Source organism: Pseudophryne corroboree, chromosome 2 (assembly GCF_028390025.1).
Source record: "Pseudophryne corroboree isolate aPseCor3 chromosome 2, aPseCor3.hap2, whole genome shotgun sequence".
In the NCBI taxonomy this organism is placed as follows: domain Eukaryota; kingdom Metazoa; phylum Chordata; class Amphibia; order Anura; family Myobatrachidae; genus Pseudophryne; species Pseudophryne corroboree.
The window spans coordinates 777,385,007-777,391,094 of record NC_086445.1 but is presented as its reverse complement, the minus strand read 5'-3'; the positions used below and the strand labels follow the sequence as shown (position 1 = coordinate 777,391,094).

The following is a 6,088-nucleotide window of genomic DNA, read 5'->3' as shown; positions in this document are numbered from 1 at the left end:
AACATATCAAAATGAATCTAAATACTTTAGATGTAATCTCCCATTTTAACTTCATCTCTCTAATTACCAGCTTCTCCTGGTGAGAACACAGGGATTCTAAATAAATTTCATTATCTGTTTTTACATTTGCTTGTGACTTTAAAAAAAAAAATCTCAACAAATCTTTTATGGTATATCTAAATTCTGGTTCTGACATATTTGTACTATATTTGAAAGACAAAGATTGGAAACCGCACTGGTCTTATGGTGTATATGTATAATGATAGTTATCTGTAAGTACTGATAATAAAATTTAGGGTTCAAATCCTTATTTCGGGGAGCAGATACGTACGGCAACACATTCCTTTTTGTATCAAAAGACTACCCATCAGTGGTGCTCCCCCGAGTCAGTTAAACATGGTGTGAACTTTGAAAAGAAGAAAGAAGACTCTTTTTGGGAAGCACTCATATACAGATAATATTGTACGACTCAATCGCAAAAAAAAAAAAAAAAAATTAGCTAGCTAAAATACAAAATTTTTATTAATTCTCATTAAAAAATGATTATTGGGGAGTTCAAAAATGGCGCCAGTATATATTTAAATAGTGACTTTGCGAAAATATGGGGAATGATGTACAGAATACAAGGTACAAATACCTAATTCTGGCCGAGATGGGTATATCCAGCTGTGGATCAGTCTATGATTATAGGTTGCTCATTTGTTGAAAAAATGACCGTCATTTGTAAACTGCTTTATATCCCAATTGGGAATTTTGATCCTAGCAGATAATTGAATCATAGGTCATAACCGAGACATGAGATAGTGCTCTATTAATAGTGACAGGTGGGCGGCAAATATTTGCAGTACCAGGGTGTTCCTTAGTAGTCTCCTATCCAAGTACTTAACCCGGCCCTCCACTGCTTGGCTTCCAAGATCAGATGAGATTGGGCATCTCCAGCGGGGTATGACCGCAGACCTTATGCTCACCCTTGTCACGCTGTGTCCAAAATTGGGCACAGATAAGAGCCAACTATTGTTATATGAGCCACAAGTTTGAGAGAAACACAGCTGGTTTGATATGAAAAAGAAGGGGGGATTTCCTATCACAAATGATAAGGTATACTTAAAGATTAAATACCCATCTAAATAATCAGGGCTTAAGTCGTCGCAGTATACATAGGGAAAAGACCTCTATGTTGCATAATTAACACATGCATATAAATCTGACATTGAATAAATGATATTATTATAATCATGCAAAAGAAGGGAACCTCCAAATTTGGTCTCCAAAGCCACAGATTGCATACGAGGTTACACTATAAATTCTGAAAATCACCTGAGCAATGAAAAAATACAATTTCTCAAAAACCAACAGCGAGTTAGTATTAACTGAGTTGACACAGTATATATTCATATGCAGTGTAAAGGAAAAGAAAGAAGGCGTTTTGTTTTGGTTTTTAAATGGGGTCCAAGGTTTAACAGATGTATCCACATCTGCTTTTTTGATAAAGATATGGACCCCAATGCAGTTTGGTACTTATTCCTTTACTGTTTGATAATTAGTGTCACTCAATTTTGTATAGCAGTCTGTGTAGCTTATAAGTAGGATTTTGATAAATACCTGTCCATGCGCTGATGCATAAATATTGGATATCCAAACCTGATATACAATTTTTTGGTTTTAGATCCTACTTGTTTAGAGAGGAAGATCCTGATGTCTGGAAGGTGCCGGCCGCGTCCGCCCGCGTCTGCCCACGTTGGGCTTGTTACCGGGCTCCGGCCGCACTGTGCTTCCTGTTGTCCTGGTTCCCTAGGCGACGGACTTAGCCGAGAGCGGCTCGTTGCGGTCACGTGTGCGCACCACGTGATCGTCTCTCCTGATGTACGTTTCGCATAAAGCTTGGTCACTGACGCCCTGTGACCAAGCTTTATGCGAAACGTACATCAGGAGAGACGATCACGTGGTGCGCACACGTGACCGCAACGAGCCGCTCTCGGCTAAGTCCGTCGCCTAGGGAACCAGGACAACAGGAAGCACAGTGCGGCCGGAGCCCGGTAACAAGCCCAACGTGGGCAGACGCGGGCGGACGCGGCCGGCACCTTCCAGACATCAGGATCTTCCTCTCTAAACAAGTAGGATCTAAAACCAAAAAATTGTATATCAGGTTTGGATATCCAATATTTATGCATCAGCGCATGGACAGGTATTTATCAAAATCCTACTTATAAGCTACACAGACTGCTATACAAAATTGAGTGACACTAATTATCAAACAGTAAAGGAATAAGTACCAAACTGCATTGGGGTCCATATCTTTATCAAAAAAGCAGATGTGGATACATCTGTTAAACCTTGGACCCCATTTAAAAACCAAAACAAAACGCCTTCTTTCTTTTCCTTTACACTGCATATGAATATATACTGTGTCAACTCAGTTAATACTAACTCGCTGTTGGTTTTTGAGAAATTGTATTTTTTCATTGCTCAGGTGATTTTCAGAATTTATAGTGTAACCTCGTATGCAATCTGTGGCTTTGGAGACCAAATTTGGAGGTTCCCTTCTTTTGCATGATTATAATAATATCATTTATTCAATGTCAGATTTATATGCATGTGTTAATTATGCAACATAGAGGTCTTTTCCCTATGTATACTGCGACGACTTAAGCCCTGATTATTTAGATGGGTATTTAATCTTTAAGTATACCTTATCATTTGTGATAGGAAATCCCCCCTTCTTTTTCATATCAAACCAGCTGTGTTTCTCTCAAACTTGTGGCTCATATAACAATAGTTGGCTCTTATCTGTGCCCAATTTTGGACACAGCGTGACAAGGGTGAGCATAAGGTCTGCGGTCATACCCCGCTGGAGATGCCCAATCTCATCTGATCTTGGAAGCCAAGCAGTGGAGGGCCGGGTTAAGTACTTGGATAGGAGACTACTAAGGAACACCCTGGTACTGCAAATATTTGCCGCCCACCTGTCACTATTAATAGAGCACTATCTCATGTCTCGGTTATGACCTATGATTCAATTATCTGCTAGGATCAAAATTCCCAATTGGGATATAAAGCAGTTTACAAATGACGGTCATTTTTTCAACAAATGAGCAACCTATAATCATAGACTGATCCACAGCTGGATATACCCATCTCGGCCAGAATTAGGTATTTGTACCTTGTATTCTGTACATCATTCCCCATATTTTCGCAAACTCACTATTTAAATATATACTGGCGCCATTTTTGAACTCCCCAATAATCATTTTTTAATGAGAATTAATAAAAATTTTGTATTTTAGCTAGCTAATTTTTTTTTTTTGCGATTGAGTCGTACAATATTATCTGTATATGAGTGCTTCCCAAAAAGAGTCTTCTTTCTTCTTTTCAAAGTTCACACCATATTTGTACTATATACAGTAAGCATAGGATATCAAACATTCAGTATGAAGACTGAATGTATATATATATATATATATATATATATATATACAGTAGACCCTAGATAAAACCCTTGGTATATTTGTGTTAATAAGTGTAATGAATAATAATCCACTGCATTTTAATTAGGTCAGGCTCCTCTAATTCATTGCTGGGCTAGGGTACCTGTATATTACAATAACATCTAAAGGGGAAACTAGTAGCCCCAGTCTAATATAAACATAAGCATTAGTTTACTTTTTATTTATTTATAAATTTTTTCCCACCACTCCAGAACTACCACATCATTGTTGTGTGGTGGGGTTGAGATATGACAGGACAGACTTTAGTCCAAATGCTGCCAGTGTAACAAGAAATATTTTTCATGGAAAATTTAATGAGATAATTATTTCAAGTAGCTTTTGACAGTGTTATTATTATTAATTATTTATTTATTACCAGTTATTTATATAGTGCAAACATATTCCGCAGCGCTTTACAGTGAATATTTGGCCATTCACATCGGTCCCTGCCCCAGTGGAGCTTACAATCTTCTGAATATTCCCTACCACATGTACACATGCACACATTCATACTAGGGTTAATTTTTGTTGGGATCCAATTAAACTACCAGTATATTTTTGGATTGTGGGAGGAAACCGGAGTACCCGGAGGAAACCAAAACAAGTATGGGCAGAATATACAAACTCTGCACAGTTAGGGCTATGCCCATGACCTCAGTGCTGTGAGGCAGTAATGCTAACCATTACACCATCCGTACTGTCCTATGTGTTGATTAATTTAGTTAGATGAATCCAGTCTTTTCAATGGACATTATTTTAATTCTATTGTTGCAAATAATGATCATTACATTTTAAAAAACAATTATGCCACCTAAGGAAAAAATAATAGCCTAAGACCATGGCAGAGAAAGGATTAATAAGTTAATTGAAAAGCACTAATAGTAGCTTTATGAATAAGAGAAAATGGGATGTACAACCTAAAATAACTCAGGTATAGAGACATCTTTGCTCCCAGTGTCTTATTTCAGTCTACAATGAGGAGATGCATGTATTTATATTTGTCCTCTTAGTTTTGTTTAGTGACTGGCATGAATAGGGACTCATTTTCAAAATTGTGTGGGACTCTATGTAATCCATTTTCAGTTACAAATATTAAAAAGAAAAATGTTGGTAAAGCAGAATCAATAGTTTTCCTAGTTTTTGGTTCAAAGTTATATGTAAGCAGAAAAACATATTTCCCTATAATCTTGGAGAACAGTTTTATAAATTGACTCATCTTATCTCTCATAGCCAGTTCTAATATTGGATATTTATTAGCCATATATATCTTAGTTGTTTAAACTTCAGTGTCTTTAATACTAAAATAAAGGGCTCTTTCTAAAAGTTCCATTACCTGTGCACACATAATTGATTAACCATTACTTATGCACACATAATTAAATAAGTAAAGTTACAGATCTATAATCATGAGAGAACATTTTTTCAAGTGTTTGTAAACAACTTTCACAAATTCCTCTAGTAATTATAAATCAAATCCTGTGTTTACCAACATAACAGCAGAGGTGGACTTTTAACCTAATTGCATTGGAAAGTTGAGCCAAGCTTTAAAGACATGCTTTCAATTTCTGCAAGTAAAATAATAGCTTCCCAAACAGAATGACAAGGTGTGATAATTTAACTCACAATGTTTTACTGCCTTATGGTAAACGACAGACCTCTGTGATCAGCTGTGTAACCATACCTCAAGAAATTATTGATCACAACAATATTTACAACCCAGGTAGTACAAGTAATGCTATTTATGGTGTGCTTTTAAAAAGCAACTTATCAACGCACTGCTGATCATGATCTTTCCAAAATATGATAAGACAAAAGCCTATTTTGAATGACTGTTGTTATAAAATTAAGTAACAGAAAAAAAAAGAGAAGAAATACTCTTTCAGGAGTGAAACATAAATTATTCTCCAGAGTGTATTATTAATCTTAACCCTTTAACTGCCCAATTAGTCTGATCAATTTACAGTTCAGGTGGCCCTACTATGTTTCACATACATGTAATTCATATTCTGTACTTTCAGAATATTGTTTTTAATGTGTTCTCATAAAGTATTGCTGTAGTTGCGCCAAACTTTTCTTCACTGTGAGACAGATTTTTTTTTAACTTGAATGTGCAATGTGACAAAATTGCATAGTATGAATGCACTGATTAATTTGATATGTGACACTGGTATATCTGTGTGCAAATAAGTCTGAGTCTGTAAACAAAGTGCTGCAATACAGTAACACTGAGCTTTATATATAGATATGTGCACCAGGCCATTATTGCAAGATTTGGCTCTGATTCGTCATCCAGTTTTGGATTTTTATTGGCAAAACCGCCATGACCGGTTTTGTCTTAGCATTTTTTTTCCAGCCCTGGCCCACCACACAGACAAACCCCCGGGCCACACACACACACACACACACACACACACACACACATCACTTATGGAGAGCAGCAGCAGTAACAGCATGCCTCAGCAGCAGGTGGCTCACAGTCAATGTCTCGTGGGCTTTTCCTATTCTGCGAGACTGTCTGTGCATGAAGGAACTTCTCTGCATCTGCTGTCACTACTGTAAATGGCTGAGCTGCCAGAGGGAGCCTCTTCCAATTCAATATGCAG

The 6,088-nt window shown here is 37.0% G+C and overlaps 2 pseudogenes; one reads left to right on the top strand and one right to left on the bottom strand.

The window, feature by feature from the left end:
• Positions 1–836: 836 nt before the first annotated feature.
• Positions 837–957, bottom strand: LOC135051775 (5S ribosomal RNA; annotated as a pseudogene).
• Positions 958–2,830: 1,873 nt separating this feature from the next.
• On the top strand, positions 2,831–2,951 carry LOC135051774 (5S ribosomal RNA; annotated as a pseudogene).
• Positions 2,952–6,088: the final 3,137 nt, after the last annotated feature.